This window comes from Panthera leo, chromosome A1, assembly GCF_018350215.1.
Source record: "Panthera leo isolate Ple1 chromosome A1, P.leo_Ple1_pat1.1, whole genome shotgun sequence".
Taxonomy (NCBI): Eukaryota; Metazoa; Chordata; class Mammalia; order Carnivora; family Felidae; genus Panthera; species Panthera leo.
In genome coordinates, this window is record NC_056679.1 from 129,309,956 (window position 1) to 129,336,111 (window position 26,156).

Genomic DNA, 26,156 nt, shown 5'->3' on the forward strand with positions numbered 1-26,156 from the left:
GTGAAACTGCTCATGAGGCCGGGAGGGAAGAGCCTATGGCAGTCTGCAGCCAAAGAGGCTGGATTTCTTTGTTGCAGCTTTTATGACTGTGTGGCTAAAAGACCATTACCTCTCTGGGAATGGATTTTACTTACAGTGATGGAGGTTCTCTTTTTGGCCAAGTGGGACTGGGCAAGGAGCTGGCACAGAGAGAAGTAGGAAGCAGGATTTGTGGCATCTGGGATATTTTCCTCTGGAAATATTGCCTTTGAGACAGCATGAGTTGTTAGCATGGGAGGCTGACTCCTTTCTCTACTCCCCCTCACCCACAGCCGCCACCAGGATGCTCAGAAACGTGTCCACAGCCCTAAGCCCCAGCATGGAGTAGAACTGAGGAAAGGAAGTGGGTCCAGCATGTCTTTTTTCTTCCCCTTCCCAGTGACCCCCACAGGTTCACACCAGTCTTCTGAAGCCTTCTCCTCTTCCATCCCTGCTGCTTGCTAGTGGCCGGAACCTCGTTTTACTTCTGATAATGGAGTCAGAGAGTTTGACCCATAACCATCACTCCACTGAATATAGGAAGTCTCACTTCCTTATTTATTTTTTAATAGTTTACTTTTTAAGTAAAAATTATGTATATTTAAGGTGTACAACATGATGATTTGATATATATATGCATAGTGAAATAATTACTACACTTGTTATGGAACATGGGTATTTTTTCCCAGAATTCCATGTCCTCTTCAAAGTATGCCTTCCCAATGTTTTATGAGGACATGACATACCACATATTCAGTTTTATGTATATAACATGTCTCTATTCAGTTCATGTAATACTTATTTGTATACATGTACAATGCTTGTGTATATGTATATTTGTGCGAATGTGTATGCTTGAAAATAAGATAGCAACTTTCTAGCTCACCGCACAGTCCAGAATGACAAGGCATCTTGCCGATGCCTCCAACCAAGTAAGAAGTCTTTCCAGAAATGGGCATGGTCAAGATCAGGCTCTTCTTGAAAGATACAGCTAATTCTAACCGGCACATTAAGATTCTAAAGTTAAGAGCACATTGTGAAATGTGAATCGATGTGACATTGTCAAACAAAATGACCTGTGGGCTTGGGAAGTTGGCATTTGTAGGAGGAGGCCAAAGTGTGCATCTTAATCTTGATTTCCTTTGGGAATATTTCCTCCATTGTGTTCCTGACTCTGATTATGTTCTTGTGCAATCAAAATAGCTCTAATCTCCTGGACAACTAACTAACTAACTAACTTCCTCCCTTCCTTCCTTCCTTCCTTCCTTCCTTCCTTCCTTCCTTCCTTCTCTTCCTTCCTTCCCTCCCACCCTCCCTCTCTCTTCCCTCCCTTCCTTCCTCCCTTCTTTCCTTCTTTCCTTCCTTCCTTCCATTCCCTCTTTCTCTTTCTTTCTTTCTTTCTTTCTTTCTTTCTTTCTTTCTTTCTTTCCAGGAGAAATTGTTTTGTTTTGGTTTCTGATCAGCAACAACTGTTTGGTTTTTAAGATCTAAGTCTACATGTGTGCACAAAATCCCAGCCCAGTAGGAAAAGGAAGGAATTTAAAGTCCTGCTTGGTGTGTAAATTATTTAATGCACAAGGACCTCAAGTGTTCAACCAGAAAACCAAAGTTCAGCATTCAGAATTCGACCTCAAAATGGCATGAACAATCCAATAGGTAAGCACAGATTTCTTCTTTATAGCCATAATCTCAGGATATTATGAAGCTTTTAGCCTTAAGAAAATTTCAGTCAGGATTTGTATTTAACATCAAGTTTATCTTTCCCTTCATTTTAAATGTATAGTAGGGATGGAGTAAGCTGCATAATAACAGAGATTCTGAATTCTAATATAAGGTTTGTCACCTTATCTCTTCTTCTCTGTCAATACATTGTTTGGCTAGTTCCCTATTGCATACTTGTAACAGCTGTTTTTGGGGATCTTGAGCCAAAGCATACTGTTTAGAGTATCCATCCATCTCCATCTCTGGACTTCACTCAGGCCCTCCCCAAACTCTCTTTCAATTTCTCTGGCTATACACTCCAGTGAAGTGCAAACAAACAGATCATTTTCTTGATGGTGATAAGGCAGTAATAGACTTTACCTCATTGCCTAGTGCCCTTCAGATATGCTTTCTACAAAACTCCTCAGCAGAACAAATATAGTTACTGAATCTGGTTACTGGTACACAATGAAATAATAGCTAAATAACATAGTCACATGGTTATAATATAGTTAAATCATGCGGCAAGTTGCACACGATAAAAAATGTGGTTAGGCAGGGGAATGAAATTAAGGGTTAGAGGTAAAAGAGAGTGTGTATCTTTAGATGTGATCTGAAATGAAAAGCAGACACCCTGGAAAGGACATAGAAAGATGTCACCAGATGATGCCTGAGGAAGTGACTCCTCTTGTTAAGTAAGGCAAGACTTGGTAAGGATGTTGAGAAGGGCATGTTCAACTGGCTATATATATTATCTTATGTATCCTTTCCTTTCCCCTTCCAGAGAAGGTGTCCTATTTTAGTCCTTATTACCTCTCTCCTGGTCTTTACAATTGTTAAATAGCTGATCTTCCAGTTCTCTTCTGATTTATCCCACAAAGCATTGCCGAATCCATTGTCTTTTAACACCACTCTGGTTATATCATTCTTCGGTCTCATGTCCTCCAGAGCTGCTTATTACTCGCTGAAGTAGAGTGGATACCAATTTCTTAGCCTGGTATTCAAAGCTTTGACATATTCTTTCTTCTAGGCCTGCTATCCAAAGTGTGTACCAGCACGTCAGCATCCTCTGGGAACTTAGAGAGGCAGCATCTCAGGTCCTACCTCAGAGTTAGTAGGAATCTGCATTTTAAAAAGATTCTTAGGTGATTCACGTGCACAGAACATTTGAGGAGCACTGCCCTACCTAGCCAAAACAAAATACCCACAAATACACTCCCTACTTTACTATTTTGGGTTTTTGCATATGGAATTACCTCCATGTTTACTCCACCTTTGCCTGTCCTTTCACAGGATCCTTTTATGATCATCTCAAATGTAACCTCTTCCATGGAACCTTTCCCAGTTATCCCATGGACTAGGCAGATCAGCCTTTAGAATGCCTGCCAAGCCTTTTATTAATTAAACTGTCCTTGCTGAAGGGGCAGCTTTATTTGTACCCCCTCACTGGGTGCTTTTGGCCATAGAGAATTGGCCTATGGTTGGGTACTGAGCATAGATTAGTGCATCTAGTGGCTGGCCAATAAACCCAGAGTGTGGCCACATGAAATCTGAGTAGAGGCAACTAAGTTCCCTCTCTGCTTTTTAGAAATTCAAATAAGACAGTTAGCAGTGCTTGCTAAAACTAAACACCAGGAGATAGAGTCAAGGTCGTGAGCAGTCATGTGCAAACCATAGTTATGGGGAAATAAAAACTTTGAGTAAGCCAAGTCAGTAGAGATAGGAGGACAGACCAGACCAGCAGACATGGTAGAGATGCCCTCAGACAAAGAGATAGAATAATGAGTACCCAGGCCTGTCCAAGTTCTTGATGACTTTTCCATGCAAGGTGTTGGGTTTTTAAAATAACACCTAACCCTCATGACTTGAGAAAACCTGCATAAATCTCTGTTCCTTGCAAATGAAATAGGCACTTTGAATCCCCCCAAATGGAGCTGTTGGCTCCATCCTTAGACTGCTCTTTAAGACTGTATATCTCACTCTTGTTGGCTGTTTCCCAGCCTTGCATTGTAACACCCATGGTTCTTTATAAACATCAGCTATTAGCAACTTGTGATAAGATTGTGTCCTTCTCATTTTTGAGCATCTAGCAAGATGCATGCTAATAGTAGTGGTAGGATTGCCTCAAACTGAATTCCATGGAAGCAAAAACATTACAGTGAAGAGATCAGGGAAGGAAGGTGATAGGATCTATTATTAATAAGGGCAAGTGAACTGAAGAGTGGCCAGCGTTTACTTGAAGCCTTTGGTGCATTGTACCAACCAAGCCAAAGAGCCACGAGCCGATGTGTATTTTTAATGCAAGCTGTTCAGTGTCATGGTAGCAAAATTAGTAATTCCCATCTCTTAGGAACCTGATCTCAGCTAACACTATTTTATCAGTAAAATAATTTCTTGTAGTGAGTTGAATATAACAAACACATGTTTCCAGCTGGTCAGCAATCTTCCTTCTTAACCTTTCATCTACTCCAGGCTGTTCCTACAGATTACAGGACAAATGATATTTGGAGAATGATGGGTCCCAGCAGATTGAAGGAGGCAGCTTCATTACTTATATTTAGACAGTTGTCTCCCACTGAGGGTCAGTGTGGGTCTGTTATGTTTGTGCATTATGGTATATGCAAGAGAGCTATGCACACAGAGAAATGGTTCTGTGTGTGAGTGTGTGTGAGTGTATGTGTGTGTGTGTGTGTGTGTGTGTGTGTGCACGCGCGTGCACACACGTGTTTCTGTTAGTGTGGAAGCTCAAGTTGAATTTGAAAAGCATCATTATCATTGTTTGGAAGGAAGGCAGAGAGGGGGCCCTAATTTTACAAGTAGATGGGGATTTCTTTTCCCTTTCTCAGCTCCCTCTAGGAGAACATCATGCTCCAAATCCGGAGGTTTCATCTGCTTTTAACCTGGAAGCTTCTTCTTTTATGGCTTTGTGACTCACAGGGCCCGGGTGGTGGTTGCTTTTTCTGTGTATAGAACTATAATCCTTCTCAATTATCAAAGACATAAATTACTATTATTTCCTTACCAGATCGAACATCTCCCTTAAATATGTGAAAGAAAAATTGTTGGTTGTCTGGTGAATTTTCCTCTTGGAAAAACTGCCTATTCTTAATCTACAAGTTCAATGAAAGTTCAAAAGTTTATCAGTGCAAACTCTATATTCTAATAATTCATCACCCAGCTTCTACATCCACATTAAAAGACTCTAGGCTGAGGTGTTTTGTCTTCTCTCCCATGTAAAAGTAATCAAACAGCACATTTCCTGGGCATATCGTGAATACCTATTGATCATAATCAGAGCACAGATGGTTTGAGAGAGCTTGGCTGCCATACAGGCCCTCGTGTCAATCACAGGGACAAATTGATTTTGACTACCCAGCCACAATTCTCCTACCCTAGCAGAATTCCATTCAGGGCTTCTGTTTGGAGAATTTTGAGCAGACAGCATTTCTGATGGAGTGTCATAGTCCAATGTTATTGTAGAGGTAAACTTGATTACTGAGACAATGGTTATTTTAATGTACTTCATACTTACCTTTACCACAGGAAGGTCAATACCTTTCTCCAGTGTTGAAAGAGCTCTTATCAACTTAAACTTTATCCTGGATTTTGTCTGCTAATTAGGGAAAAGGAATATCTTGATTTGCATTTTCTATGACAGTATGAAGGACCATTAATACTTTTCTGCAACTGGGATTTGTTTTCCTACTCACTTTTTTAATTAATAATTTCTATTGACAAAATTAAAGAGCCAATGCTTATACTATCAATCTTTCCCTTATGGTGTAGGTATGTGTACTGGAGAACAATCTGGGAGGAGAAGGTTGATACTCCCAATACTATTATAAGCATTAACATCCTCTATGAAAGCCAGGGAAGAAAGGCCCTTCTTTGATACTATCCATTACTGTCCATTACTTTGCTGCTTCATACATCAAGGCTTCCAGGGCAAGTTCAATAGGAAATGGGTCTGCCTCCATCAGGGAAGGGTTTGGGATATGCATGAATGGCTTGGGGACCAACCTCTTCTGTCCTTATCCCAGTTCCCAGCTCTGGGCTGGCCTCTTTTCCACATGATCCTCCTTACTTGTTACTTAGCCTTCTTACACTTTTTCTCTTGACTGGCTCCCCACCTGTGCCCTTACTGATCGTAGGGGCAGACTTCATAGGTGACTGTGCTTTTATGTTACTTTCTTATTAAACATCTGAACTGTTCTCCAGCCATACTTGATTGAACGAAGAGTAGCTATTTAACTCAAAGGGAGCCAATCCATAGACTAGTCTAAACTAACCAGAGACCCCTCCAAATTCAATTTCATAGATTAAACAATCTGTAATCAGATAATGTTGGTTGGTTGGAATCAAAGGCCATGCAGGCCTGGAGCAGCCATTTTTGGTTTTGTGTTCTCTGTTGAGTCAGCAGGGAAAGCTCGACTGTGAAGACAAGCAAGAGATCAAAGCTGGCACAGAGATGAGAGACCTCAGACCACCACCAGGGACAGATAGGGTAATCCAGGCTCTCAGGTTTGTAGTGACCGACCTAGAAAATATCTTGTGGCCCACCATCCCTATCTCTTGTCCTGGGATGCTCTTATGCTTGCCTGAGGTGCTGAATAGTCCTTAAAGTGGCTTGAGTGAGTTTCTGTTCTTCACAACCAAATATGCCCTGACCAGAAAGTATCCTGTTGGAGAGATTCAAGTGGGGAATTTCAATTTCCTTCGCTCATCTAGTCCCAATGCCTGGGAACTCTAGAAAATCATGGTGCCCTCTTTTGTTTAGATGCATGTCATTCCACAAGAGAGGATATGCCAGGACGAAAAGGTGATATTATTTTAATGTTCAAATCTCTTACCTACAAAGCCCTCTATACTCATTCTCTGCCTCTTGCTCTGACAATTGCTCCTGCTCTCTGGCATTGACCATTTACTTAAATCATTCTGCTTTATTTATTACTTTCTGTGGTAAAGTTGGCTACAGATTTGTTGTAATTCTTCCCATTGAAAGATGAAGTCTAGGGGCTCCTGGGTGGCTCAGTCGATTGAGTGTCTGACTTGGGCTCAGGTCATGAGCTTGTGGTTGACGTGTTCGAGCCCCGCATCGGGCTCTGTGCTGACAGCTCAGAGCCTGGAGCCTCTTCCGATTCTGTGTCTCCCTCTCTCTCTGCCTGTCCCCTACTCATGCCCTGTCTTTCTTTGTCTCAAAAATAATAAAGATAAACATTAAAAAAAGAATAGAAAGATGAAGTCCAATCCCATTCCCTTCAATATGAACTGCTTTTGTGACCTGCTTGATCAATAGAATGTGGTAGAAGTGATGTCTGGATGTTCCAAGGTTAGGTCATAAGAAACCTTGGAACTTCTGGCTGTGCCCCTGGGAACACTCTCTTGGAACCCTGAGCTGCTATTATAAGAAATCCTATTACCCTAAGGATTGTCATGCTATGAGGAGCCCAAGTTGAGGTGAGGGAGATGGTAGGTAGAGAGGCAGGCCAAGGACTCCAAGTGCCAAACCTAAGAGTGCAGAAGCCATCTTGAAGATGGACCATCTAGCCCCAGTGGACACCATGTAGATCAGAGATAAACCAGGCAGCAGAGCTCTTCATGAATTATTGAGGCACAACTATTATAAGCAAAATAGGTTTGTTTTAGACTACTAAATTTTGGGATAGTTTGTTGCACAGCAACGGATAACCAGAATATTCTAAGTCATCTCAGGGCTACTTCAACCTCCTCGTCTTTCCTTGCATGATTCCCTAGCCCAAGGACACCTTCTTCCATCCCCTCTACCTCTGTTTTAGATATCAGGACAAGTATCTCCCTCTCTGAGGGAATATATTTAGCCAAGGCCGCTCTTGGAACCTTTTGCTTATGCAGTCCTGTGTGCCTCTTTGGTACGATTTTGCTGTCATGTCCTAACTTCCCAAGGGCAGAGTTTATCCTTTTTTTTTTTTTCCTTTTTTTCTTGTCCTGCGCCTTAATAGAGTCCTGGGCAGCAGGGATTCAGCATATGTTGAGGCTCCTAAATGTTCTCATCTTGAGACGCAGTAGCCCTACTCACCTTAAACCAAATTTATATTGGTACTAATCAAAGGTTTGCCTTCAATTACACATTTCTGATTAGGCATTTCAATTTAGAGGTGCTTCCTATTTTTTATTCTCAAATTATGTGTAGAATGTAACTTTTGGGGTGGTTGGGAGAAAAACCGCAAGGAGCACAGAAGGAAGTCCCATGTAGCATAAATAATGAACAGAATCAAGTGACACCCTCTGAGTTTGTCTGCTTGTCAACAATGCCTGGATCATTTATGGGAGGTCAGGGTCAAATTCTGTTTATAGTTGTGTTCTAGCCAGGGTGAGTGAGTGGTTTTTAACCACATCACCTCTTTCTAAAACCTGTTTTGTTTGGACTTCTCCCAGCCCACCTCAATGAACTTTCACATGTTCCCAGGGCATTTTTTTTTTTTTCATTTCCATGTACCTTTTGGTTTCCCCTTCACATGGAACATTCTTTCCTGCAGTGTTCAGAAAACTCATTAGCGTCCAACCTCCTCAATTAGGCAGAGTAAACACTTATTACTCCGAACTGGCCCCCTACTGCAGGAGAGATGGATAGAATTCAAGCAAAATGTTGGCCTAGTACCCAAGGATTTGACCACGACGTTTACTTCTCTTCAATCAAATTCAGGTCACATCTTCCTGTAGTTTTCTATATAAGTAATTAAGCTCTTATCTTCAATTTTCAAAGGATCACTGTTTCCTTTGCTACATGTATCCATTTCCTCTTTAATTCATGGTGTGTACTTATCTATTATTGTATGCATACCATTCATCTGTGGCATTATCTGCTGTTAGATTTTCCCATTTTTCTTAATCTGACAATCACAGAATCAGCAACATGATAGCAGGCGAACCAAATTGAGAGGCAGAGATCTTTTTTAATGCTGCGAAAGAAAAAGAAAGGGCACATTTTAAATGTTCTGCTTCTTAAAGAATTCTATTTAAAAAAAAAACTGTGAAGTTATTGCACTTCTCCCTGGGAATCGCGACTGTATAAATTCTAACTTTTCCCAGTGTTCAGGCACATGGGATCCAGGGAAACATTAGCCACGTTCTATTCATGTTCATAGGTCGTGACTAAGATAAATAGATTTTCAAGAAACACTGATGTGGGTGTACTTCAAGTGGGAGGAATTTCATGTTCCAGTCTCCCTGCTGAACACCTAGAATATTAGAGACTTGGGAAGTTTGTGCTTGACTCCTTTTCAGAGAGAACGTGACTGAGGTCACAGCGTGATAAATCTCTGACACGACAGTGCGAGGGAACAGGCATCGGAACAGAGGGGAGCAAAACAAGCCGAAGTGAAAAGTTCAAATGCATGATGGTATTCTTACAAGCGAGGCAGCTGAGGGTTATTAAAGAGCAGCTTTCATAGAGGAGGTGGCTGATCATCCTCGTTTCAGACAGGAACGCTCTTGTGCTTTCTCTTCTCTCTGTTGTCAGTTATAATCTTGCACGTACGCGTGCACTCACACACACGCGTATGCACACTGCGTATTTATACTCAATGTTCAATCTGTTGAAAAGTATTTACTCTTCTTCATCAGAATGCTGAATTGTGACATATATCTTCAGTTCCTTAGCAACAAACTGTCATGTCACCCTTGTGAGATCCTGGTCAGCTGAGAGGGAGGGGAATGCTGAATTGTGATGGAGAAAATCCTTATTTTAATCACAAATGTGTATAAGAACTGGAAAGACAATATGAAAAGGCAGGTCAAGGAAGCTGCATTTGAACAAGTGTTTTTGATTAAGGTTTGTGTCGGCCCAGAAGTCCCCTTTAAGTTCCTTTTTATTGAATAATTTCCCTTTGATCCTTGAGTAACTAAAAGAAAACCCAGTGCTTGACATTAACGTGGGACCAGAACCCTGTTGTAGGATTCCTTTGCCCTGACTGCTGTCAGGGGCTCCACCAGACAGGAGCCTCAGCCAGCAGGGTGTGAGCACCCTCCTTTCTACAGCAGGCACTCCCCATCCCATGTCCCCCTCGCAGCTTTTCCTTTCCCCTCTCCCTTGGGGGGCGGGGTGTGCAGGACACTGGGCTGCAGCCATCATTCTGTGTGTGCCTATTTCTTTGCTTGTCTTTGACTTCAAAGAGGCTTGACAGTAGGCACTGATGACGATGTAAGAAGCTGTTGATTAGCTCAGGAAATGGACCCTGGCAAAAGGGCAGAGGGACCAGACATTGGGAATGTTGATAATTCAATCTCATATTCTTTCTTGTTCCATCTGTTAGGAGTGATGTAAAAATAATTTCTAGAGGCAAACAAATCATTGAACGACACTAAAATTGGAGCAAATGGGAGCAAAATTAGAAGGAAAAACTGCAGAATTCTTGAGAGAAAGAGGGAGAGAGAGAGAGAGAGAGACCCAAGAAAGCAAAGATTATGTAAACAACTCTGAGCAGGTTTTAAAAAACCGTATCTCTGCAATTTCCCGAATTCCCAGTTTCCATATTTAAATGTCTGATCAGTCATTCAGTTCCAATACAGACATGATGTTTGAAGGCCACTTTGTGATGGTTTTACCCTGGTTTAGATTATTTGCAATCCGGAGGGAAAATGTGCATTCTGTGCGAAAGCAAATAGAAAACATATCTGAGCACAAATCAAAAGAATGATTACCACACTCTACGCTCTGTACCCATTACTGGGTCCCCAAGGCTCTCGTTCTGTTTGTCTTGGCGCTTTTTCTTTAGCTGCCTTTGGTTGGACAGGGTGGGAACAACAGCCACCAGCACCACCCACAAAACCCTGAGCAGAGAATGAGGGCAGCGGAAATGGACAGCCTGGAAAGATGTGACATCTTTCAGGGGCTTGTGCTCCACACTTCGCTGTTGGGGGAGCCGCCTGGGGAGAACTCCCAGGGCTCCCATGGAGGTCTTTGCTGACTATGTGTCAGGAAGCGCCTGACCATTGGCAGAAAGGGCAGCCCTGCTCTCATTTCGATCTCTAGCGAGCTCTTTCTCAGTGGATAATGAAAAATGACATTTGCACAAAGTGGAGAGAAAGAGCATTGTTTCTATAACACATTACGCTTTGCACTGCTCAGGAGACAACATTTCATATCCTATAAAAAGAATTATCTATATAACTTACTGTGCGTGGCAGAAAAGTTGCAGTGTGTCTTTAAAAGAGCTGTCTTCGCACGACAAGAAACACTTTGTCTCTCCCACTCCCCCGGCCCCGACAGAATAGCCTGTGTTTATAAGCAAATCCACTCAACCCCTTAATGATGACCTAGAGTAAACATCTGACATACACTAGCTTTCGAGCTCTCCTGTGTTTAGGCATGAATTGTTCATTTCTATGCCTTTTGTATTCAGTCTGAAGGAAAGACAAATGATACAAGGGATGATTTACATTATCAATGGAGGCAGAGGTTATGCCTGTGTTTATCTGATCCTCTGTTATCGTATAACAACCGGTGGGATAACCAGCCTGGTACACAATGACCGTTTAGCTTCAGCCACTCACCCACCTACCTCATTTCCAGGTTGACTTTAATTTTAGAATATATTAAAAGGACGGGCCCTGGAATTGCTAGGCTCCTTTGGTTCAGGCGGGCCTGTAGGAAAAGGATGGGGCTCTCATTTAGTGTCAAGCTTCCTCTCCATCAAGCCTGCCAGGGTATTGCAACTGGGATGTTTCTCTGTAATTGCCCTAGGAAGATTGGTACTCAACTTTGTAAGGATGCCATGGGTGCCCTTCTCAGCAGAGCACTAGAGATTTGAAACAAATCACCTGAACAGGAGAAAGGACTACAAGGAGTGTGCATGAGCCTGAGGAAAAGGTAAGCTCATTTTTCTTCTGAATAAGTTTATAAGAACAATTAAGTCATCTTATGAACCATCAGTCTGACCAGGAAGAGAACTTCATGAAATCAACCATAGGCAACCAGGACAACCTGAATGTGATGTTTGAATATGATGCCCCAAGACTTATAAGTCACTGAGGATCCCCTGTGGAATGAACTACTAATTCTCATGTAGTAGGAATTCATCTCTGAAGGAAGAAATGCTTCTTGGCTGCCCAGGGTGCGTCTGGTCCTGGATGTGTCAGTCATCCAAGTTGCCTTAGCCTCCACTGCAGACAATCCCTGTGGAACCCAGAGAGACAGATGGTGGTCAAGGCAGTAGTGCTACAAGAGAAGCCAGTGGAGTTGGAGCAGGGATGGGGGTAGAAGATATGATGGCCCCATATATGAGGTCCCGAATTCTCTCTGAACGAGCTCAAAGAACGTGGGAAAAGTTTCAGTCTGGATCAGATGGAAGAAACACACTCTACCTGGTCGTTCTTACCAACCACAACTATAACCTGGACAGAATAGATGAAGACTCTGAAAACTAAATAGTAGCAAGTAGATTGGCGAAGAAGACCAGAAATTGGAGTACCATGGAAATCGTGGTGAGTTTACCATTTTTTCCCTCTGATTGCCCCCATCCTGAAGTCAGTGCAGCCAGAAAACCAGAAGTGGCCTCCAGGGAACTGGCTGGGGAGAGCTCCAGGACAGCTCAAGCACTGGGGAAAGAGAGTCCTAATTCTCAGAGTGCAAAAAACCATCGTTTCTTTTTTCTTTTCTCTCTTCCTCACACCCCAGTCCCCAAGCAATCCCTTAATGGCAGCAATGGGAGCAAAGGAAGCAATAAAGAGCAGAAATCAATGAAACTGAAAACAGAAAAACAATGGAGAAAATTGTAAAAAGCCAAAAGTTGGTTCTTTGCAAATATAATTAAATTTGATAGGCTTCTAGCAAGATCAAAGAGAGAGAGAGAGAGAGAGGAGAGGGAGAGAGAAGACATGAATTGTCAGTACTAAGAATGAAAGAAGATATTGTATAAATCCTACAGACAATAAAAAAAGATCATGAGGGAATACCACAAACAACTCTATGCACATAAATTCAACAACTTTGAAGAACTGTGTGATTTTCCTTGAAAAGCCCAAACCACCAAAATTCACCAAGATAAAATAGATAACCTGAATAGTTCTAGAGCTATTAAAGACACAGGATTTTGTGGTCTAAAATCTTCTGAAGAAGAAATCTCCAGGCTCACTGGTTATTTCTCTCAAACATTTAAAGAAATTAGACCAGTTCTATACAGTCTCTTCCAGAAAATGAAAGAGGATAGAATCCTTTCCAACTTAACTTAGGAGGCCAACATTAACCTGGTACCAAACAGATCCTATCATTTCATTGATTTCTGTTCTCATTTTTATTACTCTCTTTTTTCTGCTTGCTTTAGGTGTATTTTGGTTCCCTTTTTCTGCTTCTTTAAGATGGAAGTTCAGATTATTGATTTGAATACGTTCTTCTTTTGTAGCATTATTCTACGCATTTATAATGCCACAAATTTCTCTCTAAACACTGCTTTAATCCGTTTCTCACAAAGATGATACAAAAAAAGAAGGCTGCAGATCAATGTCCCTCATGAAGAGACACAAGAACTCTTAGCAAGTCCAATCCAACAATATATATTATAAAAGAATATTTTACCACGATCAAGTGCAATTCACCATATTAACAGTCTAAAGTTAAACACACTCTTACCAGCATCCAGCAATCCCTGGGTATTTACCCTAGAGAGATGTAAATTATGGTCCTGCAAAAACCTATTCGTGAATGTTTGTAGCATCGTTCTTCATACGTGGAAATAATCCAGATGTCCTTCAACAAGTGAATGGATAAACAAACTGGGGTGTGTCTATACAATGAAATACTTAGCAATAAAAAGCAACAACTTGGATGAACCTCAAAGGCATTTGAAAGGCATTCTGAGTGGAAGAATCAATTCTGAAAAGATTATATACCATATGATTCAATTTATGTGACAGTTTCAAAGAGACAAAACTATAGTAATGGAGAATAGAACTAATGGGTACGACGAGGGAATTTTTGGGGGCAAAAGAATTGTTCAGAGTTCTTATGGTAGTGTTTGTTATATGTATCTATACAAGGGCTAAATTCCATAGGTTTATACACACACACACACACACACACACACACACACACACACGCACACATTTTTACATACAGTAAAAACGTAGGGAGCAAAACTCTGAGGCAGTCCACCACAGATCTTTCCCAACCCCATCTCTTTGGGGTGCCCAAGGCTGCCTGTTCCTTTCCTTGTTCCCTGTTCCCAGTCTCATGGTGCCTGTCTGTCCTCCTCCATATCTCTGCTGTCCTTAGGCTGTGGCCCCTCACCCAGGCCTACCCCTGCCTGAGGCTATAGCTTCTATCTATGCTCTTCTTCTTCAAGGGCAAAATCCATTGGGTTTTGATTCACTTCATTCAACAAACCAAGAGAAAACAAAAGCAAGAGCTGTCTTGATTTCTTTTGTCCCCCCACCCCTGTGTCTAAGGCATTAGTGAGTGCTGCTTTTGAACTCAATCCAGAACCTAATCACAGCCATTGCTGTCCTAGGCCGAAACTACTTCAGCCACCTCTCATCCCACATCCTCACTTCTACCTTGTCCTTGCTATCATCTGTCCTCAACACAGCAGTCAGAGGAATCTTACTAAAACAAATATCATGCCATTTCTCTATTTGAAGTCGTCAAAGTCTTTCCAGTGCATTTAGAATAAAAGGCCTTACTCTGGCCTCCAAGGGCCTCTGGAACTGGCCCTTGCCTGCTTCCCCAGCCTAATCTCCCTCCATCCTTCCTCCCACACCAAGCCCCAGCCATGGTGACCCTCTTGCTCTTTCCAGAATGTATCAAGCTTATTCCCACTTTGGTGCTATTTTCTCTGCCTGGAACTGGTTTCTCCCAGCAATCTGTATGGTTGCTGCTTCACATAGTTCAAGACTCAGTCCGAAAGTCACTTCCTCAGAGAGAACTTCCCTGACAAATTGTTTTAAATAGCTTCCCCAGCTTTCCAGTCTCTATCTCCTTAACCTGGTTTGTTTTTTCTCAGCACTTAACCACTCTGTGCAAGGCTTTATTATAGATGCAGACTTTCCACTGCAATACTGAATCCAAACTCCTTCCCGTGGCCTGGAAGACTCTGTGACCTGGTTCCTGCCTCCCTGTCTGACACCAGAACCCTCTACTCCCTAGGGACAATCTCCCCTTGCTGCCCCACTCACTGCTTGCTCGCCTCTAGTTACACTGACTTCCCTATGTTCCTTGAGCATGCTAAGCATAATTCTACCTCAGGATCTTTGCCCTTGCCATACCATCTCCCTGGAGTGCTATTTCCTCATATAACTTCCTAGTGTGCTGCCTGCTGAAATGTGACTTAATGAGAAGCCTTCTTTGGCCATTGTATATAAAGTGTCAAACCCTTCATCATTTGGTATCTCCCTTATCTTATTTATTTTTCATAGCAATTATAACTACCTGGTTTGTGTATGTATATGCATTTCTTTTTGTATTAACTGTCTTTTATCACTAGACTGATTAAAGAGGGACTTTGTCTTGTTTATTGTTGTATTTGGGAATCTCAACTTTGTACCAATGCCAGTTTGAGGATGTTGGGTGCGGGGAAGCAGTGGGAATATCAGGAGCCCCAGGATGGCTCCTGGCAGTTTGGCTGTTGTTTCTTGTCTGTCTCTCTCCCCTGGGTGTAAGCTCTATATGGACATTGGCCAGGGGGCACTTCCCAGTGCATTTGAGGTGCCTGGGAATAGCTGTAGAATGAATAATGGTAGAGGCCTTTGGTTACGTAAAAAGGATTTTCCATTTTCTCAGAGGAGAAACCCGTATTCTAAGACCCAAATGCAGAGTAATAGTATAAATTGAGGGTAGAAGAGTAACTACTTTAGAGGCTCTTTCTGACATCTTTGCATTTGCCCTTGACTGATAAACACATTTTGATGGGCTTCTGTTGTTCTTGTGATAATGATAATATGTCTTAACATGGCTCCTACCCTTTCCTCAGCCACACTCCCTCCTGAGCTCCCTCCCACTTGTCCTTAGCCACACAGCAATATTTTCAATTCCTCTTCTATATATATTCCTTCCCTCCCCAGGACCTTTGCCCATGCTTCTTCCCCATGTCTGAACCACTCTTCCAGTTCTCCACCTTTCCCACAACTGCCTCCTCCACACCCTTCTACCCATCTTAACTCCAGCCTCACCTTCCCTCACACCCACAGCAAGTCTGGCCCCAAGATGTGCTTTCCTGCATACCACTGATCACAGTTGTGACCTGTGTGTATGATTATATAGTGAGGACTCCCATGAAGGCAGAACAGTGGCTGCTTTTGCCCCACCACAGTATCTCTGGGAACCTGGCATGGAATTGACTTTTAATAAAGATTTGTTGGGATGCCTGGGTGGCTCGGTCGGTTGAGCATCAGACTTTGGCTCAGGTCACCATCTCACAGTTCATGAGTCTGAGCCCCACATTGGGCTCCGTGCTGACAGCCTGGAACCTGGAGCCTGCTTTGGATTCTGTGTTTTCCCCTCTCTCTGCCCTTCTCTCTGTCTCAAAAATAAAGAAATGTTAAAAAGAACATTAAAAATTATTGAGTGAAAACAATTAATTAATGAAACAAAAGCTACTAACTTTTCTGTAGAGGTCCAACTTCAGGACAAGGCAGTGAAGGCACTTGTTCAAAGGCATAGTAACCCATTAAGCTCTTGTCAGAATAAGAAAGATGCCATTGTGTACAGGGGATGGGAGGTAGGACAGGTGAGTTTCTAGGGGTAGAGAGAGGAGAGATGAACTTCGGAACTACTAAGAACTGCCCCTCCGACCTGAACAGGTTTCCTCGTTGTTTGACAGTATGACAGGACCAAACTTTGAATCCAATAATATGGTTGGTTCTCATATTTTCTTTATAACATTATGTGGAATTCTCTTTTTGCCTTTCTACTGAAACTCAAAGGATAGGAATAAGAACATATCAATGAAATCAGTTCAACACAAGGTGACCTTCAAGCAGGCAGCTGTGTCCCACTGTGTGCTACCTGGCCTTGTGTATGGAGTGGGGGAGAAGACATTTCCAGAGGCCAAGGCACCTCTCCTTGTCAGGGATGGTATGGAGTTGACTCAACCCTCAGGTAGGGGATGAGGGGTCCTCTTTTGATGACCTTTAATGGGCCTTTCCACCTGGAAATGCTCATAACCTATGCCCATGCTCTCTGTTCAGTCTTGTCCCTACCTGACCTTTGCAGGAAAGACTAAATCAGTGTTTGCCAATCCTGCAGTTCATTGGAATCGCATGAGGAAGTTTAAACGTTCTAAGGTCTAGGTCCTGCCTGTGGCTAATTAAATTAGAATAGCTGGGGGTAGGGTCCAGGTGTCAGTAGTTTTTAGATGCTCCCTAGATAATTCTGGAATGCAGCCAAGGTTCAGACCACTGTGAGACCTGTAGCACAGTCGGCTGATTTCCTCCTTTCTTTCCTGTGGTTCATTCTGCTTCTCAGCAGATGGGCTAAATGATAATGGTGTGCATGGTAGCAGACTTCTGTGATGGCTACCGATGATCCTGCCTCCTGGTTGTCCTGCTTCTGTATAACCCCTGCTCCTTGACTGTGGGCTGCACTTGAACTTGGATCAACCTAACCATGTAGAAGAACATAGCCACCACAGTCAGAAGGGTGGGGAAGGTGAAATGAAGAACGCTGCATTCAGGTGCTCCATCTGTGGTAATCAGTGACCTCTGCCACCTCGGGTCTCCCTCCTCTCTCTCCCTCTGTCTCTCCCTTCAGCCCAGTGGAGAGAGGGGCTCTCTGCCCGTGGTGCTCCACGCATCTTGATAGAACCTTTCTTCAAGGCTTCTGGTTCTGCCCCCCTCCTCCTTTTCATTTTCTCCTTCTCTCGGCCGTCTGCTCTGAACTGGAAGCTGGCATCATGGCCCTTCTCTCTCTCAGCTAGAGAAGCATCCTCCTCCCAGAGTGGAGCCAGTCGGAACAACACTCTGCACAGTGCAGCCGTGAGAAGCTGCTTATCTAGATCATTATTACACTCATTACTATGGTGTGAACTCAAGCACCAGGGCCAAGGTCTCATGGATGCCTTGGCTCTGGCTGTGGGCTGCTCTGGCAGAGCCAGTGTGTGGTCTCTGAGAGGGGAGGTCAAATCAAGGTTTCCTGACCACTGGGGATCTTGGAATTTTGTTAGGGAAATTTGGATTGCCTGGCCAGTCGGTTCCTGCTCCCTTAAAATTTCCCCAAGCGTCGGAGGAGCTGCCGTGGGGACTCTATTTCCATGTCCCCAGTTCCCCCCACCTCGGAGGTGCCAGCAGTCCTTTTGTCGGTTTGGCTCTCCACTTAGATCATTGAAGTGATTTCAGGTCCAACTGGGCAACACTCAGCATTTCATTTATGTCTTGGCAAGGTTACCATGTTATTACTTAACTGTGCTGCTGCTACTCAATAAGTGGGAACTGATTGAAATAACCACAGGAGTTGCTGGATTCCCCTAATTTTAGCACAGAGTTAAAGCTCACTCCCACAGTTGGAAGTTAAAATAGGCTCCCAGCCCACAGAAATGCCCACCCACCACACTTAATTGTCACACCACTGATGCCTGTCATGGAAGGAGACGTGGAAGGCTGCAGAACATTCTTAGAAGCAAGATTCTTTTCCTCGGCAGACGCCTGAGGTCATTTTGGCCAGGCCCAATTTCTTTCAGACCCTATGCCTGTGGAAATTTGCATGACTGCTTTAAATACTTCTGTTTTCTTCCCTGATTTGTTTAACAGGCGGTCCAAGTACACAGCACGCAATAGAGCAAGGGGAGAGAACAGAAACTTCTGTTTGGGGGTGCCTCTTTAAATGACTCATTCCTGGAGTCCAGATGTGTGGAGGGCTATGACCCTGAGCAATCAAGTCAATTTGGAAAGCAGAATAATGATATTTAATCCAAGCCAATGTGCTTTCTCTTGGTGTCACAGCAATCAGCCACAACCCAAATGCCACAACTTGAAGAGAAATTTGGAGTAAATGGCTTCTTGTGTAACTCCTTGCAACCCTGTCCAATTTTTTTTGTTTTCTTACTTTTCGAAACTGTATTTTACTAGAATTTTGAAGAAATTCTCTGACAAGTTATTTCTTACAGTGTGCTCACTGCTCAATATTTCTCATCACTGTGCAATTTTGTTATCTTGCTCTTATTTTAAGTCATAATCTGCCCTTAACATTTTAAAGGTGTGCTTTCTTTTCTTTCTTTCTTTCTTTCTTTCGAGGGAGTGAACAGAGGAGGGGCAGAGAAAGAGGAGAGAGAGAATCCCAAGCAAGCTTCATTTGCACCTGCAGCGGCAGCAAGGCTCGAACCATGAACCACAAGATCATGACTTGAGCTGAAACCAAGAGTTGGACGCTTAACCAACTAAGCCACCCAGGCACCCCTACCCTTAACGTTTTAGCACAGCATAGCTGGTCAGACCATTAAGGGCAAAGCAAAGGAATAGAATGGGGAGACTTTTAGAGAAAGAAAAAGCCTTTTTTCATGACATATATACTGAGAGGACTGTGGGAAGCTCTGAGTTCTGTTAAGTCTTCTTGGCCAACCTTGATCATTCACTTCTACCCTCTCCATTGCCATGGCCACTGTCTCCTCAGCCTCATGGCCCCTCAGCTGGAGTGCGTAGGAGACTCTCGACCCCCATTTTGGTCATTAGTGTCACATGAATAGTCCTTATAGATATCTGTCCCAATGCCATTCTCCTTTCTGTTGCCTGTAGGATCAGGTAGAAATCTCTTGGGCTTTCATTGAGCCAACTGGTTCCTAAAGACATGCTGCCTTTAGGGGTGGGTGCCCCTTGGTGAAAACTTTTTCTAATCAGACTCACAACTTCCTTAGCACACCTGTTCAAACTTACCTTTTCAGCTCTGTCAAACTATGCTCCACAAATGCCATGTCTTCCCTTCTTTTGCCCACATCGCTTAGTCCCACATGACCTTCCTACCTGTCCAAGGCTCAGCTTGCCTCTGCTCTTCTAGGAGCCTTTCCTAATGGTTCCCAGAATGCAGTGGTCTTCCCACTTTTGCATTTCTCCAAGTACTTTGTGTGCTCTTATCATGCTAGGCTCCTAGAATGCCCTAACCATCGTAACTATTCGCTGATTATTATTTCAGAATCAGTATATTGGGCACTGAAAATGGGCAGGAGGTTATGCATCCCAGAAAAGACAAGGGAGACACAAACAAAGGAATGGATAATTTTATCTCCAACCTGATGCTTTCAGTGTTAGCTGAGTGCTCTCTAAAATCTTTCAGAATTCCCACTTTGGGAATTGCTGTGTGACAGAGGTCTGCTGCTGTGGTGTTGGGGCCACATGCACATGGCATCAGCCCTTGCCTTTCAGGAACCGATCATGGTAAGAAAGAGACTTGGGCTGGTTCATTTTTTTTTTCCCAAAGCTGCAAGGAAATCAAGTCCATGACCATACTTATTCACACATTTAGTGAATCAGGCCAAGCTTAGAACTAAATGATGAAAATGAAAATTAATCAGGGACTCCCATGGGTCTCACATATGGCAGTTTTGAATCTTTTTTTTTCACTATCATAATTGTTTTCTTACTCATTTTCTTTGGTTGAATACACAACCACAAAAAAACAAACAAACAAACAAAAAAAAACCAACCATGAGGCAGTAGTGGTGGTGGAAATGAATAAACCCATGGAAACAGTGGAATATCTACAGAGATAAGATTAGGAAGGAAGGAAACAAAGGCAATTTCAGCGTCTCTGGAAGGCATGCACACCTTTCTTTGCCAAGACCCCTAGATCAGGTTGTGGGACCAGGTGGCAGGTGTTTCCTTGACTCACACAGAAAGCAAGCCATGAGCCTCTGCTGCTGTTGAGGTGAGTTATATCTGGCACATTAAACACCATATCCTGATCCTCCTTTCTGCCCTTCCCAGAAGAGATAAAAATGAACAAGTAGTTGAGAAAACAGTCAGAGGGAAGGCTTTGTACCCCCTCTTCATTCATGGGGATTTAAAATAAAAGCAGTTGATGGCATTATAAAATAGGGTTATGTCCCCTTTATTGGACTTTTGTGGAAAATGAAACCACAATAGAAAACAAGCAATCATATAGAATATCATGCCTGAGAACATCATTTACCTTCATAGAACATAACTGCTTTCATGCACTGAAACCTTTTCTTTTCACACTAGTTAACAAACAGCATTAAGCATGACGCAAGTCAGATTTTGAAAACTTGTCTGGTGCCTTTCATTAAGAATTGAAATCTGTGTAGGTCTCTTGCTCCAGGAAACTATGTTTGACATTTTAATAGTATTGCTTCAGCAAGAGCAGAGAACATCCACGAACTTAGATTTGTAGAAGGTAAATCAAGAATTCATCCAAAGTGGAATGCCTTCTTCTGAGTGACAGGGTGGTTTTTATGTGAGATGTCAATGTAGCTTCTCCACCTGACATAAAAGTTTCAATTAAAAAAAAAAGCCAAACTACTGCTGATTTTTTTTTTAATCATGCAGTTATCTAAAGTGGTTTTTTGGAAGAGACTATCAAGGAAGGACTGGAAAGTAGTTCTTATGACTAGTCAGCTCTAGGGGTTGGGGTAGCCAACATTTGCGGTGAGGGACCTCAGAGCCCCAGGGACCTCTCAGATGATTCATACTCCTTCGATTGTTTGACACGGTCCTCTGGAAGGGACACAGTGAGTTAACATGCACCAGAACAGATCGAATGTACAACCAGCTGGTAGTTTACTCTTGTACTGGAAGGCTGCTTTTTCTTACGCATGATTCTTTGTTGTGCTAAAGAGACATAAATGTATAAAAGCCTAAAAGTAAGCCTTCAGTTCTTTATGTCTGGCAAAACTGTCAGGACAATGTGCCTGGAGGATATCTCCACCATGCTTGCCTTGCAGGGCTGTTGTGATAGAATTAGATCATACTGTAATAGTCACCCCATACACGTTACAGCATATCAGAACGAACTTATACATTTTCTCAGTTGAACCTCACAACATCAGTGGGAGGCAGTGAAGGCAGATATTATTATCTCTTGAGAGGGGGTGACCCTGCTGCTACAGCATAAGCGAGGCTTTTGCTGTAGGAAGACTGTTTATCGGTTGTATTTTTAAGTATTTTATATTGTATAAGGATGTTTATTGCAGCAGTGTTTATAATCAGGAAAAATTGGAACCTACCTGAATCTTTGTTAGCAGAGGGCTGATTAAACTATAGTAGTGGCTTACACGGGATACAGTACAGCCATTAGGGATTTTGCGTTAGAGGTTTTAGAAGTAAATTCATTAATGTTGAGGTATATTTATTGATGAAGAAAATTATTCATTGTATATTTAAGCCAGTAACCAATGCAAGATGATCCGTTTGCAATTAGGAGAAATGCACATGGTAAAACAGTGATTATCTTTGGGGGCTGAGAATACATGTGGTATTTGTTTTCTTTCTTATGCTCATCTATCATTTCTAAATTTTAACATTAGTCAACATTAATGTTGCACTAGTCAACATTCACAATCAGATTAACTTTTAGAACAATAATTAATGGAACAGGTACAGCCTCTGAGCTTCATGGGTAAAATGATCCCTTGACTTGTAAGTGTATCACCCATGGTCCTAGCAGGGCCCTGAGTTCAACCAGATGGGGAAATGCAGAGCATGAATTAAGGCACAGTTTACAGTGGTGTGAAATGGGTAAGGGGTGTAAACAGAGGTGGGAGCACCCAGATACCAGAAACAGTGGGAAGCCACAGGTGCCACAGGCGCCCCAGGGCAAAGGGACAAGAGGAGGAAACAGTCACCAGAGCCCAGGGGCTGGTGCTGTGCAGGAGGGATACCCTCAGCGGAAGCTGGAGTGGAGAAGGGTCACAGGTCTTGTCAGACACCAGTGAAGCAGGGAGGAAATACTCTGATCCCTTTCCTCCTGCCTTCTTCTTTCCTGCTGGCGACTCCCATTGCTGACCAAGCCCAACAGGAAGCCCACCGGCAAGGGAATCAAGAACAGTTCACAGCACTTAGCCTGCTAGTGCACAGAACAGAGAAGGCAGGAAATAGGTCTGACGATGGGGGACACACAGCAAACACAGGGAGCAGAACCCTGATGTCAGTCCCCTGGAGAAAAGGGCGTCTCCTAGTCAGAAAAACTAAAACAGAAAGGAAAAGCCTGTTGGGGCCATACGAGGTGAGTGATCTGGTTTTCCTGCTTGTGCTGAGAGCTTCAGAAGCATGGGGATGGGATCACAGGTCACCTGGCCCAAAGTGAGCACAGAGATTCTTTGTGGGCTGTTACACAGAGAGAGTTGTACATTCCTCCTCTTGCCTGGGTGGAAGGGGGAACTGCTAGGGAAAGGTAGACCCACATCACCCTGGCTCTCCCAGGCTGGTTATTGCTGTCCCATCTCTATGCCCATTCCCTCTTCGACTCCAGCATCCTCACCAGCAGCCCCAAATGAGAGCAGAACATGAGAGTAGAGGGAGCGCACATTTATTGAGCAGACGGCTGGCACTATGTGCTCTAAGCACTCCTCATGATTAACTCACTTCCATCTCTCAACATACCCTGTGAAGGAGGTGATGTTGTTTGCCACTTTATTGAGTGGCTAAGGGCATGAATAATGGAGCCAGATCATTGGGTTTGAATGCTGCCTCTGTCATTCCCCAGCTGTGTCACTCTGTTTTCTCATCTGCAAAATGGGGACAGTAATCCTGTCTAGTTCAGGGGATCATTATGAGGAATAAATGAATGAACTCTGAGTAAAGAGTTCTGAACTGGGGCTTGGCACATAGCAAACCATCAGTAAATGTTAGTTGCTATTGTCCTCAGCTCCCGCATAAGGAAGATAAGGGATAGAGATGTTAAAGTAGTTGTTTCGAGTCGCAGAGCTGATGAGCAACAGAGTTGGGACTCTGACCAAGAAGTGGGGTTCCAGTATTATACAAAAGGGCCACTCTTTCCCTCCCTGCTACTTTGAAGCAGAGGGAGTAGAATCGCCTCCTCGGGTTTGAAGTGGATCCACACTCTGTGCCTGCCTAAGATGCAAAACAAGTTCCTCACATTTTGGGACACTCTTCCCACTGTGCAGGTGACAGTCTGCAGAAATCTCATTCATCCTTCAAACCTCACTTCCTCCTGGGTCACTTCCTGCAGGTGTGTAGACCCCAAGCATTATGCAACCAGCAGACAGGGGCAAGTGAGTGGCTGCTTCTCAGTTTCCTATTCCTTGAGATAAGACAGGAAAGAAAGCAGGGTGGTGAGAATTTGGGGGCCCAGATCCACCAGGTGGGTCTTAAGTTTCCAAAATGTGCCCCCTGGAGAGCCATGGCAAATATGTGTTCCAGTTCAGCTGCCTGCTCTGGGGTGAAGGAGAGGATGTGGGCAGACTCCCTCCTTGCATGGAAGATGTCAAGTGCATTGCCATTATCACTGATCTGTTCACTTGAGAAGGATAAGGAATAACCCCTGGGGAAAGGTAATGAGGAAGAGCCAGCACCAAATGTGGAGGTAAATGAAAGAGCTCTAGCTGGAATTTACCAATTCTTTAAACCTGGGCCACAGTACCATCCTTCCTGCTCTTTAGTTCATTTCTTGGAAACCATCTTACTGTGTCTCTTTCTTGGCTTCTTCTTAGAGGATCTATAACTAGATCTTTCATTAATTTCATCTTTCATTTCACAGTGAAATATGATCAGTTACCACTTACAACAGAACACTCTCACAGCTGTGCCACCAGCGAGTGAAAAGGCCCCAATGTCCCTGGCTTGTTGGAAGCACAACAGTCAAATGGCCATTCAACGAATCTCTTTTATCCTGTTTTTGGCCTGGCATTCAATATACATTGAAATAATGAGAATGCACCACATGTACACAGTTTTCCAGAAGTGTAGTAACCAGAGTCACAAGAGATTGTTTAGTGTTCATAAAACCCAGAAGCTCCTTCAAAACAACAAGCACAAGTGAAAAATGTATAATTTTAAGTTTGTGCCGTGTTTTGTCTTCTTCCTTTACTCCTCCTCATCACGTTGCTTTCAGGAAAGGGGTCATTTAGTCAATGGCAGAAGTTCTTTACCAGAACATGAGCTGGCTCACAGACACTACCGAGCCATGCCCTGGCTGGAGCCTGACACCTGGCCTGGCGAGAGTAGCCGCCATGCAGAAGTGGTTCTGGACTCGGTTTCCTCATCTGTCCATAGGAGGGGTTGGCCTAGCCTTAGATAATTTTGTTTTATTTTCAAAAACATGTTTTTCTCACTACTTCTGGACTGCTGAGCTTTGTTCTGAGTTTTTACTTAATTAAGAAAAATAATGCTCTTAGCTTTGAACCAAATGTGAGGCTCTCAAGAGCTAAACAGCACAGGTGGGAATGGGGTGGATGCTGCACTTTACTGGTCTATAGGATGATCTTCTGGTGTATAGGAAATGTGGCCTCCTTGCGTGGAGGTTCCTCTCAGGTACATGACTTAATGAGCCACTAGTTCCTTTTGGGAATTAGGAGCCAGCCACCCTTCCTCTGGGCAGATGCAGCCTGTGCCAGGACTCTGCCTAGTGAGTGAAGACCCACCCACCCCCTAGACAAGGTCCCTGTGCAGTGCATCACCTGCACAGCCTACCTGAAGGCCAGTGTGATGGGCGTTGCATCCACAAATAGAGGTTATCTATAATAGGCTATCTATAATAACCTAAGCAGGAACCTGATATTTTGTGTTCTCCAATTTTTTTTCTTGCCTAAAAATAAGCAGGCAAGCAAACAAGCAAGCAAGAAGACAAACAAAAAAGCACCTTGGTGCCCACGTGAGTAGAGATTGCTTGAATTACAGCACATGGACCCCTCACTTCACAGAAAAATCATGTTTTGTGAAGAGGTCTGAGATAGCATGTTAGCCTAGGTTCTCTCAGATAGCAAAACCTGAGAAAGGAGCATGATGGAGGTGGTTTATTTGGGAAACACTGGCACCAGGAATGGGGAAGTAAGAGATGTCAAACAAGATGGAGAGAAAGGAACCCAAGGTGCTTTATTGTTCTAGTTCCTAGTGTGGTCAAATTGGCTCTGTTCTCCTTGGACCTTTGAGGACCGTCCTCTTAAGGAGAGGAAGTGAGGATGGATCATTTCCTGGCTCCTGGTGCCAAGTGGTCAAGGGTTGCCTCTGGGGTAATAACTCCTCAAACATCTAGGTGTGCACATACATCAGAATGGTTAAGCGGATGGCGGTGTTGGCAGAGATGCTGGGTCAGGGAAGGCAAACCCACATCCATTTCCGGTAAGGCTGAGACAATGCTCCCTCCAGGATAGAGGGTATCTGATGGAAAAGATCTACCTCCAAGTGACTGCTGGTTTCCTTAAGGAGTGTGTGCCATATGGAGGGTTCCTTGTCAGTCTCTCTGGTGACTAGTACAGCAGTTTCAGTGATTCAGTACAGTTGCTAGACCAGTCTTTGTGAGATGGCACACATACTGTTGGGACCATGCAGACCCTACATCTCTGCTC

The 26,156-nt window shown here is 43.4% G+C and overlaps 2 long non-coding RNA genes across 3 annotated transcripts in view; one reads left to right on the plus strand and one right to left on the minus strand.

Annotated features, from left to right (window-relative positions):
* Positions 1-2,495: 2,495 nt before the first annotated feature.
* LOC122220441 lies at positions 2,496-9,280 on the minus strand. 2 transcript variants are annotated; one of them, XR_006202852.1, is made up of 3 exons: positions 9,109-9,280; positions 8,540-8,657; positions 2,496-2,841 (listed from the first exon to the last, which is right to left on the minus strand). It is a non-coding gene; the product is annotated as an uncharacterized LOC122220441 (long non-coding RNA). The 2 variants fall into 2 exon arrangements; XR_006202851.1 differs by lacking the exon at positions 2,496-2,841 and having other exon boundaries at positions 8,480-8,657; positions 9,109-9,276.
* A 96-nt stretch (positions 9,281-9,376) lies between these two features.
* Positions 9,377-26,156, plus strand: part of LOC122220452 — a 58,160-nt gene continuing 41,380 nt past the window's right edge. Inside the window, exons 1-2 of the long non-coding RNA XR_006202858.1 lie at positions 9,377-9,529; positions 11,441-11,566. This is a non-coding gene — a long non-coding RNA (uncharacterized LOC122220452). The remainder of the gene's footprint in view (positions 9,530-11,440; positions 11,567-26,156) is intronic.